We start from the raw sequence: 13,393 nt of genomic DNA on the forward strand, positions 1-13,393 counted from the left end.
TGGGTCAGCCTTCCTGTAGGGGAAATCTGAAACACATGTCTCTTTAAGAGCTGTGGGGTCATTTCCATATCTGTTGCTCTTTCAATCTCACAGTTCCTTTTTTTTCCACACAAACTTAGCAGTGGTAAAATAAAACAATAGGCCATGAGAGGCTATGCATTACAGTGATTTTACATTGTTAGCCTCAATGCATACCACAGTGCATGACCTTAAGTACCATAATGCTTTAATAAAGCAGCAAAATAATAAAAGACAACAGTGCTCAATAAATAATCACAGTTAGCCTATTATTCATTATAATCTCAAACAATTCTTCCGCCAAGTAATACAGATCATTAGCTTGTAGGCTGTTAATGGCTGCCAACAAATGTAATCAAAGATCATTGGCACATTAATATATAATTATTATGTGGTAAAAGGTGTCAGCATATTGTATGTTTTACATGTATAATGGTTTAATTATGGCCCGTTTTATAATATAATATACATTTTTCCATGTTTCTCCTGTTCGTCTTTAAGTCTTGTACCTTTCCTCTCATTCACTGACTCACTTCGTGTGAGCAATGCCCTGACAACCACCCAAAGAATAGAACCCTAGAATCATGGTTGCGAGCAAGGGCATAGGTTTGGTTTGAAAGTTGGTAGGGACATATTGCAAAGAGGATGATATTCAGTCTGATAATATATATATATTAGGCAAATTAACATAATATACTCACATAAGTCTTATTTCTTGTTTCATTGCCCCACCATATTAAATATTATCCTGTTTTTTTATTTCTGAAAAACAAAACGGTTTAGAACGTACCACTAGAGCTGCACGATATGGAGGAAATATGTGATATGTAAAAACTTGGATTATGCAACAGCAATATGCGATGTGATAAACCTCAGATTAATGTGTAAAATATACACAGGCCTGTGGAGTAACAGATTACTTGTAACAGCGTTAGGTAATCAGGTTATAAAAATTAGGTAACAGTAATCCATTACAGTTACATAAAAACCATCGTAATCAAATTACAGGTACATTTAAAAAATGTTGGGTTAATGTAAGGATTACAAGATTTAATTTCTGACAAAAGAAATAGCAAATGTTCTTGACATTAAGTAAAACAGACAGCTGTTTGTTTAGAGTGAGAGATGGTTTAGATGCACGTTCCCTATCTGTCACTCACTCGACGTTGTGTCGATGTAGTGACACAAGGGGTCACTCTTGGGAGCCTGAGACACCTCTGGTCTTTGATAAAAGGCCAATGAAAATTGGCGAGTGGTATTTGCATGCCACTCCCCCAGACATACGGGTATAAAAGGAGCTGCCGTGCAACCACTCATTCAGATTTTCTCTTCGGAGCCGAACGGTCGATGTTTACTGAGCTGACCGTTCACCTCTGCTGGATCTGATGGCGCATTTCAGCGGCTTCTCCCTCCTCTGCACTGGTGCACTGCAGAGAACACCCCTGGGCTCTTCGGCAGAAAAAAGAGAGTATATTTTCCTAAAAGAGTATATTTCTCTAAAAGAGCGGCACACACGGATCGTCTTTTTAAAGGCGCATCTTTTTAAAGATGCCTTTCCGTTTGTGTGTTATTCCTGGTTGCGGTCGTTACCTCTCAACTTCAGATGGTCACGATCACTGTCTTTCGTGTCTGGGCGCGACCCACGCGGAGACAGCATTCGTGGATGGTTCGTGTACTCACTGCGAGAACATGACCATGGCAACGTTGCGGTCGCGGCTTGCTTTCGTAAGAAAGGACCTCCCATTCCCCAGCATGCTCGTCTGCCCCGATCGGGCTTCCATATGAGTCCGCCGGCTCGTCTCACGGCGAGTTCAACCTCTTGTTTGGAGCCCGCGAAGCTGATGAGCTCTTGAGCGCAGCATCGGACGCAGAAGCCTCAGCTGGGCTCCCCCCTTCGGGGACGATTGCCCAGTCACAGGCTGATGCGGAAATGATGGACATGCTTTCCCGGGCGGCCGCGAGCATCAGGCTAGAGTGGAACCCTCCGTTCTCCCCCAAACCCTCGCGGCTCAATGATTGGTTCCTGGGCTCGCGGCGTCACTCAAAGCAGCCATGCCCTGCTCCAGTGCCTTTCTTCCCGGAAGTGCACGAGGAGCTGACAAAATCGTGGGAGGCACCATTTACTGCCTGGTCCCAATTTCTCAGTTCCTCCGCCCTCGCTACCCTCGATGGCGGGGCGGCCAGGGGCTATACGGCGATTCCCCACGGTGGATAAGGTGGTGCACCTATGCCCGCAGAGTGCCGCCACCTGGCGCAGACGCCCAAAGCTCCCGCCCAAGCCCTGTAGGTTCACGACGTCCCTGACGGCCAAAGCCTACAGTGCTGCTGGACAAGCCGCCTCTGCCCTTCACGCCATGGCTCTCCTGCAGGTCTACCAAGCCAAGGCACTAAAAGAACTGCACGAGGGTAGTTCCGCCCCAGATCTGATGCAGGAACTGCGCTCGGCAACCGACCTCGCTCTCTGGGTGACAAAGGTCATGGAGCGGTCTCTCGGGTGAGCGATGTCCACATTAGTGGTCCAGGAGCACCACCTTTGGCTCAACCTGGTCGAGATGGGTGAGGCTGACAAGACACGGTTCCTTGCTGCCCCTATCTCCCAGGCTGGCCTATTTGGCGACACCATCGAGGACTTTGCCCAGCAGTTCTCGACGGTGAAGCAGCAGATGGAGGCTATCCGGCATATCCTGCCCTGGCGCGGCTCAAGATCCTGCACCCCGCCTGCTCGTCGCCAAGGGCGTCCCCCTGCGGGACCGCAGGAAGCAGACGCCACCTGTCTCACGGCCGGCCGCCAAGAACCCATGAAAGGCTTCAAAGCGCCCCTGAGACGGGTGACCCAGGGTCGACGAAACCCACTACTTTGGAGCTGGTAGGAAGACCACTCCATCCCCCAGTGGGGGGTCGGGTGGAGAATCTTTTGTTGCCTTTTCATTTGATTTCGCCATATGACTAATTGGCTGAGGTACCCAACAGTTCAGCAAAAGAGCGGTTTCCTCATTCCCTGGGTCACATACCCAGTGTGCACGGCCGTCATCACGACCACCGTCCACCTTTTTACCCTTGCAGGATTGGCGCTCCAGCGGCGGTCTCCTGGCCCCTGCACGCCCAGCTGTGGCACAGATCCGCCCCCGATGTGACAGTCTCCACAGGTTGCAGCCCCCCCCCCCTCGGCAAATTCACCTGAGGAAGGACCTTCTTTCTCAGGGATGGGGCACCATCTGGCACCCGCGACCAGACCTCTGGAATCTCCATGTCTGGCCCCTGGATGGGACGCGGAAGACCTAAGTGGTCTACCACCAGCGGTGGTAGACATGATCACTCAGGCTAGGGCCCCCTCTACAGGTCGCCTGTATGCCTTTTAAGTGGCGTTTGTTCGCTAAGTGGTGTTCTTCCTGACGGGAAGACCCCCAGAGATGCGCAGTTGGATCGGTGCTTTCCTTTCTGCAAGAGAGGTTGGAAGGGCGGCTGTGGCACGCAATACAAGCGGATAAGCCCACGATAGCCGGCCGGGTGTATCGCTTGAACATTTTACCTTCTCTGAGCTGAAGACGTGTGCCATTAACTCCCAGTAGTGTTCACAAACTATGTTCCCTGGATGACTTCCTCTGAGCCCTGTGGCAGTCAAGTTTTCAGAGAGACTCGCTGCCAGCCCAGTACACGTGCTAACTAAAAGCCCTGTTCTGGGGTAGGTGCTCCACATGTGGCAGTTCTCTGTAGGCAACCCCATGCGATGTATATTTTCCGCTAATTCGTTTCCCTGTTGGCAAACTGCGTCTTCCTTGGGCAGAGGCCCCTCTGCCACAGTCTCCATTTTTGTAGTAACTCCTCCCTCGTTGGGTAGGACCTACCATGAGACTTCTCCACATGACATCCGACATTGTTTGGCAAGACCATGTGACGTATTTTCCACTTAAATATCCCCCCTTTCTCTGGGCAAGGTGTGGTCTCCACGGTGTCCTCCCCTTGGGAGGGACACCCCCCGACTAGACCTAGTCGGCCCAGTCGGATATTCCCCCTTTTTTTCAGGGAGTGAAAAAAAGAAAGGGAAAAGAGGCCACGACTGGGCTAGCCTGTCTCTATCTTTTGGGTAGTCAACTTGTCCCCAAAGGGCTGTTCGACACTCATAACTATGTTGGGGGAGGTTACGTGTCAGCCTGGTGCGCTGTCTACGAGGCACACAGTTGTCTGCCCGTCACACACCGTCAGTTCACCTAACACAGTTCAGCCAGTTGTGGCGTTTTGTATAGGGACCCCTAGTGTCACTACATCAACAAAACGTAGAGTGAGTGACCAATAGGGATCGTCATGGTTACTTGTGTAACCTCCATTCCCTGATGGAGGGAACGAGACGTTGTGTCCCTCCTGCCACAATGCTGAACTACCCGCTGAAATGGCCGGACCTTGTCTCGGCTCTTCAGCATAAAACCTGAATGAGTGGTTGTACGCCAGCTCCTTTTATACCCGTATGTCCGGGGGAGTGGCATGCAAATACCACTCGCCAATTTTCATTGGCCTTTTATCAAAGACCAGAGGTGTCTCGGGCTCCCAAGAGTGACCCCTAGTGTCACTTCATCGACTCAACATCTTGTTCACTCCATCAGGGAACGGAGGTTACACAAGTAACCATGATGTTCTCTTCAGGTTCTCTCTCATGACTCACTTGCGTCAGGAGCGCCTCCTACTGTTGCATGCGCAAATGATACCCGTCTCACATCAGTACTCTGCTCTCGAGGCAAACAGCTGCTTCATCGCTATGGCCGTGGAAGAACATGCATTATTTTCTTGGAAATTTCAACATTATGCTCTATTTAAAAGAGAAAAGTGAAACAACATTAAAGTCAGTGGAATTTATGCCTTCCAGCTGTGAAACTGCTCTCATTCTCCAAGGACCTGAGAATTTGAAGGTAATAAGAGCCACACAGAAATCACATTAGCTAGGTTAGCTAAAATTAGTTAATATTAAAATGTGTTAAAATGAGTTAGCCTTAGTGCTCAAAGAAATTCATGGCCCTCATCAATGGCGGGAACAGCTGATAATACTGACACGATTCGCACATCATTGCTGGTACGCCATAGAAATGGTTGCATTTACGAACTGTACTATATTAGCCAGGACATACTGTATGATGTTCCGTTCTGTATTGAGCTGAAAAATTATCCCTCCCCCAGGTAAACGATATTTAAACCTTAACCATTTTAAGAAAAAATAAGTTTAGAATACAACAACAATACAAAAATCAACTGAAAAAAATACCCCTGGAAAACCTGCTATGACTTTCTCTTCTTTTTCACCTCTCATGATTTTGCATCCTTGATCATTATTAACAAATCCAAATTGTACTCATAAATACCAAATTAATTGAAAATGTGTTTTAAGTTCTTATGAAGTATTTATCTGATATTGATAAATTATTGTTGAGAACAGGTCAAATGTCTGGATGAGGGAGACGTTCTGGTAAATGTAACATGTTCAACTCTTATAGTAATTAGGAATAAGTAATCGAAAAGACACACTAAAAGTTTAAATCTGTTTTGATCTATTATTTAAAACTAGATTTTGTTTTCTTTTTGGAATCAAATATTTTTCCCCCTTTAAAATCCTCCTTAAACATAAGCATAAACATAGAAATCAGCCATAAACTGTTAGCTGGTGATGTTTGACTTTGTATCATTAGCAAGCAGAGGAAAGACTCTCTCCAGCATTTAATTATGACAATAATAACGATGGTGATTATGATAACGTGTGATCTACCTATTGAATACAGTCTGAAGTTAAACCTTGTGCGATCTTTGGGACATTTTGATCTTTCTCGTTTTTGTTTTTTCGATCATTTTGACTGTTAATGCCAATGGCATAAATTTTGCCAGAGGTGTGTATTTTGGGGGGAATTTTGATATTTTAACCTCAGTTCCTACATGTGGCAGGGTGAGCAAGAGACAGACACAGTGGGTGTGGCGTCAAGCCTCGGAGAGGCATTTATTGGAAACAATAATAAACATAAAAATGTACAAAAGGGGTAATAAAGTGTCCAAGGGGGAATAGTGTTCATAATAAAAGGGGCAATCTGGCATCCTCGCGGTGAACGGGGCTCCATGAAAGGGCGGGGTAGTGTCCGTAGGATAGCCCAGGCATGGGCTGGGTCAGTCGGCCGCTCACGCTCCCCTCCAAAGTCTACGGCGCGAGGGGTGGTGGCGTCACTGGCGGTCTGTCTTCCCAGGCCCGCGGCAAGCGTGAGGGGAAGGCGGCCCGGCATCTAGCCCATCGGCGGCAACGTGAGCTGTTCACCCCCATCAACTCATTAACGCATCTGGGGGTCCGAGGAACGGGTCCGGCAGCACACCATCTCTGAACCCTCCCAGCTCTGGTCCTGGGCATGCGAGGATGCCAGTGTGTGCACGTGGAGATTTGAAGCCGGCTCCCCGAGAAGAGGTGCGCACTGTGTTTTAAAGACAGCGGTGATGAAGCATTATCCCCATCAGATGTGCTTCATTCACCGCTGACCAAACGAGGCTTAATAATTATGCACCTCTTCTCGCTCTCCCGCCCAACTCCCGTCATGAGCCTGGCTGAAGGGTGGCCCTAAGAGGTGGGGCGACGATGACGATCATTCCGCCACATATCCCCCCTACCCCCAAGCGTCACCCCATCAGCACCACGCTCACATCCAATCATGGAATCCAAAGCCGGAGGTGCACACTCTTTAGCCGTCCACACGGGAATGCTACTTCCTCAACCAGGCCCTACGGTCAGAGTGGACATAAGAGGGATACCTCTCTGGGCCAACTCCTCCTCTCACTCGTGCCCAGGTGGGAACAGAGAAAAAACACGAATTAATATGACAGCCTCAGCCAGCTACAGGGTAAATGCTTATTAAGTGCCACTTACCCTTTGCTGCAGCTGGGAGGCCGTCCTCGTGTTCTCTCCGTCCCACTCCAGGCTTTCCATCGAACCGGCAAATGAGAGGAAGAGTGACGTAACTGTTGGCGCCCAACTGTGCCGTCTTTGCCCACAAAAGTGCCCGCATTCTCCACCACTGTGGCAGGGTGAGCAAGAGACAGACACAGTGGGTGTGGCGTCAAGCCTCGGAGAGGCATTTATTGGAAACAATAATAAACATAAAAATGTACAAAAGGGGTAATAAAGTGTCCAAGGGATTCCCCCTTGGGGGACACAAAACAGTTACACTCAGGACCTTCAGGACAAAAATGTCCCCATTGAAACCCATTAAAACTGCAATATTTGATCCCAGTGCCATTAAAGCATAAAATCAATAATTCTATGATATTATGATTTCATTCTGGTGCCCTGGCTTCAAAATTTAAATGTTTAATATTTTCCACCAGATGGCGCCATTTTCCCCATGTTTAGCCTATGGAGCAATTTCATTCTTTTTTCCTATTTTCTGTTTGCTGTATTATAGAGCACTGCAGGCCAATTGAATAAATGATGCAGCTAAAATTGTGTGGGTGTGTTAGTATGGATGTCAGAGTGTGTTTTGTATGTATGTATTGAGAAATTTGTGTGTGTGTGTGTGTGTGTGTGTGTGTAAAAAACAACAGTGGAATTATGTAAACAAACTGGCATTTAAAGTGTTAAAATCCTGAAAATGAATGAATAATCGGTAGTTATGATCAGGAATGATGTTGGCTAAAAAAATTAACTCAATATATAATATTGTTATGGCAGTTTTTTGATGTGGACACTTTTGTCCTCTAAGGACCTCTGAGTAACTTTTTTTTATTGACAAACAAGGGTTAATAAATAGTGCAAATTACAATTGCCTATACACATTAACTGCAATGTTTTTGAATCTGAGGTATATCCTGTCAAATTTAGTTTAATATTAACCAAGACATAATTCAGTGCATCTGTTCTGATTATATATGGAGTTAATTAACAGAGGTTTGGGAGGAGCATGTTAATTTTAATCTGACAAATCACAGCCCACGAGCAGGAGTATATAAGCCGCTGCTTAACTGCTTCCTGTGACAACTCTCCTGACATCCCACCTCCACCCCATCGCCACCTATTCTCTAGATCCATTATCTAAATAAGTAAAGTGCGGGGGGGGGGTAATCAGGACTCCAGTATAGGGACAGCAAGCCAAATACGTTTACTGCTTCAACACAAGATTACATTAACATACAAACTACTGAATTGCTTTATGAGAAATGTTCTTTTTCTGTAGCAGACAGAGAACTCACCTGAGATTTTCTACATTAACAGCTCATTTTCTGTTTTCTTGGTAGGGTCCAGTGTCCATGTTTCTTTTCCTTAGATATAATAACAGCTACATCAGTGCTCATAATATTACTCAAACATGTTCTCTTTGCATTCAAGGCATAATTTCAAGTTTTAGAGATCATATTGATTTTATCTTGACTTTATTTACATATTTGCCCTTGTGGTAATCCAAAAGTAATGAAAAGTAATGTGATTACATTACTTTCATATTTCTGTATTTGGATTATATTACAGATTAAATTTATTGTGAAGTAATCAGTAATATGTAACGGATTACATTAATAGGTAACCCTCCCAACCCTGAATAGACATTACATACATATTGATATACATCGAGAAAACAATGATATCCAAGGGACATGAAGTGACATTCTGTAAAATGTATTATCCAGCAATAAATAAATGGAAATCTAAACAAATGGTAGGCTAAATTAACAAGTGACTAAGATAAACTAATTATGGAGAAAATGGTGCATTGATAACACATTTTCCACACTTTCTGCTTTCCAGCTCCCACATACTCTTTTCTCATATTGGTTATATACATGAATAAGTAGGTGTACAGGTGTTCTTAATAAAGTCCTCAGTAAGTGCATGTCGTCACACACCAGAAACTTGCCTAGTATTTTCTTCTCTCTGCATCTTTATAAACTTGAAAGAATGTATTTAAATGATACCGCAAGTTCATTTGCGATATATCACGAAATTCAATATATCGTGCAGCCCAAATGACCACCACTAATATTCTTAATTTGGGATGGCAATCAGTTGTCTGTGCAGTTACACTGGCATCTTAAAATCCTACACCTCCAATCCACACCCTTACCTGACAGTCATTCATATTCAAAGATGTTTTCCTTAAGAGGGCATTTGGGGCCTTGGTAGATCAGCGAGTATTGACGCTGATTACCACCCCTGGAGTCGAGAGTTCAAATCCAAGGCGTGCTGAGTGACTCCAGCCAGGTCTCCTAAGCAACCAAATTGGCCCGGTTGCTAGGGAGGCTAGAGTCACATGGGGTAAACTTCTGGTGGCCACTATAATGTGTGGTTCTCACTCTGGGTGGGGCGCGTGGTGAGTCATGCGTGGATGCCGCAGAGAATATCGTGAAGCCTCCACATGCGCTACGTCTCCGTGGTGGCACGCTCAACAAGCCACGTGATAAGATGCGTGGATTGACAGTCTCAGACGTGGAGGCCACTGAGATTCTTCCTCTGCCACCCAGATTGAGGCGAGTCACTACACCACCATGAGGACTTAGAGCACATTGGGAATTGGGCATTCCAAATTGGAGAGAAAAGGGGAGAAAAAAAAAAGACAAAAAAAAAAGGCATTTACTGGCTGAAGCAGAATCCTCCATTACACAAATGGAAATCTGCCCGTGTAATCTCCAGAAAATGGTTTTAAAAAATCTTTATGCAATAATCACAAATGACTGTGATTGGCAGTGCTGACAAAAGTTATGCCTGTTATGTGCAGCTTTAGAAGAGGCAGGACAATTTTTCACAACGAAACTTTGATAGTCATTAAAATTAAAATAAATACATAGTGTAAAGTTAATGTATTTTCTATTTGGTAAAATTGCCCAAATGTTGGTCAGGACATTTCAAATTTACTGAAAGTAAACAACCTGCCTAAATCTACGCCAGTGGTTGCAATTTTTGCATGGGCAAACACCAATCAATTGTGGCGATATGGTTACCATCTGTATTGTCAGAAAAAGTAGGAAAATTATCATTGTCGGTTTAATGAAGCAAAGAAAGGGAGAGTCTGGGGAGATCTCACCTCTGTTCTCTCACACCTCTGCCATTTGTGTGACTGGTTTGAGAAAGAAATTTGAGTATTTTAAAAAGGTGACAGAGGAGCTAAAAATGACATGCAGTGTATGGGAATTGGGTGTCAGTCGTGGAGTGCAGTGTGTTGTGCTGAGACTGACTGTATTTAAGGTTTGTTTTCTAGTAATGAGGTGGTAGACTGTAAACCCACCACAGTAAGGTGCGACAGTTCTCTGCTTAAAGAACCCCTCCCCCATTAAACACACACACTGTGTAAATGTGTTGTTTGTATGTGACATGATGCACATCTGTGTAATCATGTGTATGTGTGTTCTACCCCAGACTTCTCCCACTCATGACACACTCCACAAAAACACACAAACACCTGAGGGGTTAAAAACACTGCCGATTTTAAGCAGCGTGTGCCTGTGTTTGCCCCTGCTGTGTGCACTGATGTGGATGTGTAAATTGTGTTGTGCATTGCATGTCTATGTTGTTTTTTCTGGGATCATGGAGAGGAAAGGAATGCTTGCATGGTGGAGACAGAAATATCTGCTTCACTTATTCTCTCCTCAAAATACATCTTCACAATTCTATGTTGCTAGGACATCATAAAGAGAAAAGTCGACACACGACTTGTGTTTTTTTCTCAAAATATACTTTCTTCAAATGGATGCAGATTTTGCATGTTTACATCTGGTATTAATATTCGTATTGGGGGATCCAATGACAAGTGGTCAGCCGAGACAGATTGTCATTTACACCTGAAATAAACATGCATCTCAAATGCGTCTCTTGTGACCACTTGTGATTGTATTTAATAATCCAACCAAATATTCATGATTATGAAGTTTAAGAATTGACTATTCTGAAAACTGGGGGCAAAGTGTCTCTCATTCAGTGTCTATGGTGGTTACAGTCCTGCTCGGATCATCCGAGACTGATGTTAATACAAGGTGTGAACAGTGCCTTTGGCACACATAGAACCAAGGAATTCTGTAAATAAAAAGTTCTCCAGGAGCATTTAGTAGTAACTCAAAGAAGTTCTGCAGGTGCAATATGCAACTCTAAGAAGTCTGTAGGTTTTAAATGATCTCCTTCCTTGTCCCCAACACTCACTTTTAATTACTATTCAGTAGTCAGTTCTCTGGTTGCAGTGGTGCCTGAATCGGGTATGAAATTGCCAGTGTCTTTGGGGCTGTTATCTTGGGTGAGCTTTAGCTGAACACACATATTTGCAGTGAGTAACAAGTCCAACCTTTGAAGTTTTGCTCCAAGTGAGTGTGAGGGGCTCCTTTGATGTTTTTTCCTGGTGTGTTTCATACTGGGGGAGCCATGACAGAGACACACAGAGAGATGCTAGTTGGCGAATCCACAGATACCACCTGGCCTCTGAGGGCCCACATAAAAGACTGTGTCATCTTATACAGTTAGCAAATGCCTCACTTAGTTAAGGACTATAGAAATTGGTGGCAGGTTGAGCAAGCTGGGTGGCAAAAAGACAGCGAGTGAACATGAGAGAGAGCCAAGCAGTCAAAATAAATTTATTTTCATCCTCCATTTTTCTCATAACTTCAAATGTGATAAATAAATGAAAAAAATGTTTTATTAATTTGCCCACTGGAATTGTGATATAATCAGAACAATTATGGCTGTTAACTATAAAATCTAATTTACAAATACACAAGATGTGAAGTCAATATTTATTTATATAGCACATTTAAAAACAACAGAGGTTGACCCAAAGTTCTGTACATATCAAAGCAAATTAGTAGAAAATTCTGTGTATATCAAAACAAATTAGAAGAAAATTAAAATGAGAAAAATGGAATACATATAAAACACAATAAACACACCACCTTCTCTACTGTCTACCATCACAGTAAATTTGAATGTAATCACTTTTTTTGTAAGTTCTATAGTTGTTGGGAGTGATTTCTTCACATTCATTGTTTTCAGAGCTGGTATAATTCTTTTTTTTATATTACACATTCAACACACTCACCTCTAAAATGGATACCTGACAGCCACAGGTGCTCATAAATAGACTGGGCTAGAATAGAAAATGCTGAAATATACGATATACAGTATCAAGTGTTTAAAAAATTAAGAGGTTTGAGCTTTGGGCAGTTGTATCAGCCCTGAAATTAAATATAAGCCAATTGTTTACCAAATGAAAACCATCAGCATATCGTTCATAATCATGAAAAGGCTGATATGAAAGTGTAATATAAAGAAATACCTACCAAAATAAAATCAGAAAAAGCAAAGCATGTCAAATGCATAAATTTATTTTGCAATGTTCTACCATGATATGTAAAATGTGAGTTCTAATGTTTAGAACTGCAAAAACAGCACTGCAAAAATGTTTGAAAAGTGCAAAATAACACCCCCCCCCCCCCCCACCCCCACACACACAACAATCATCATGTTATCATATATGCAGTATATATACTTTTTACTTTTTTAATCTTTTTAACTAGACTGTCATGTGTTCAACAGATCCAATTCATGTTCAATAGAACTTAGTTATTGTTAGAATAATAAAATAGCTTTTGTACCTCTTAGAACATTTAAAACATTGATCTCGACAAAATAAGGCGAGTGGCAAAATATCGGTATTGGCCTACACTTTTTTGTTAAAATAAGTATCGTATTGGACAAAAAATATCATATTGTTGCATCTCTTGTTAGTTTATGTGTCATTTTTGCCCCTCGCCTTGTTTATTTTCTTACCCTGGTTTGCGCTGTCCCTCATTCTGTTCTTAGTCATAAATTTGGGTTGACTGACGTGTGACATGTCTTCTCAACCTTGGCTGATCTTTGAAACCCCCCTGTTCGCTGACACAGGATTAAGTTGCTTAGGAACTTTGCAACTGTGCTCACTGTAGCATGAGATGGAAGTTCCCAGGACTAAATTTTACACAGTTGAACTTTTAAACTGGGGAAGGTAACGCCCCCCATGTCCAAACTCTTTTATCCCCAGATTGCTTTGATAATAACTCGATCTCCTCTGAGGGCAGATGGGTGCTGAAGTGTGGAAATGTTATAGTTAACAAAAGATCTGTTAGGTCATTAAAAGAATAGTTCACCCAAAAATGAAAATTCTGTCATCACTTACTCATGTTGTTTCAAACCCATACAGATTTTCTTCTTCTGTGAAGCACAAAGAAGACGTTTTGAACAAATTTTATGCTGCTCTTTTCTGACCAGCGAAGCAGACAGTGACCAGGGGCTATTAAGCATCAAAATGAGGAAAAAAGCACCATAAAAGCACCAAAGTAGTCTATATGACTCATGCAGTCTTTTGAAACCATACAGTAGCTTTATGTTAGGAACAGTCACTATTAAGTCACTATT

At 43.4% G+C, this 13,393-nt stretch overlaps 1 protein-coding gene and 1 long non-coding RNA gene across 2 annotated transcripts in view; one reads left to right on the top strand and one right to left on the bottom strand.

The window, feature by feature from the left end:
- Nucleotides 1–13,393, top strand: part of LOC127453773 (neural-cadherin-like) — a 218,122-nt gene that overhangs the window by 38,869 nt on the left and 165,860 nt on the right. The gene's annotated exons all lie outside the window — the stretch shown is intronic.
- Nucleotides 5,969–12,922, bottom strand: LOC127453778 (uncharacterized). Its single transcript, XR_007899455.1, has 3 exons — nucleotides 12,770–12,922; nucleotides 8,221–8,289; nucleotides 5,969–7,049 (listed from the first exon to the last, which is right to left on the bottom strand). It is a non-coding gene; the product is annotated as an uncharacterized LOC127453778 (long non-coding RNA).

The sequence above is a fragment of the Myxocyprinus asiaticus genome, chromosome 16 (assembly GCF_019703515.2).
Source record: "Myxocyprinus asiaticus isolate MX2 ecotype Aquarium Trade chromosome 16, UBuf_Myxa_2, whole genome shotgun sequence".
NCBI lineage: Eukaryota > Metazoa > Chordata > Actinopteri > Cypriniformes > Catostomidae > Myxocyprinus > Myxocyprinus asiaticus.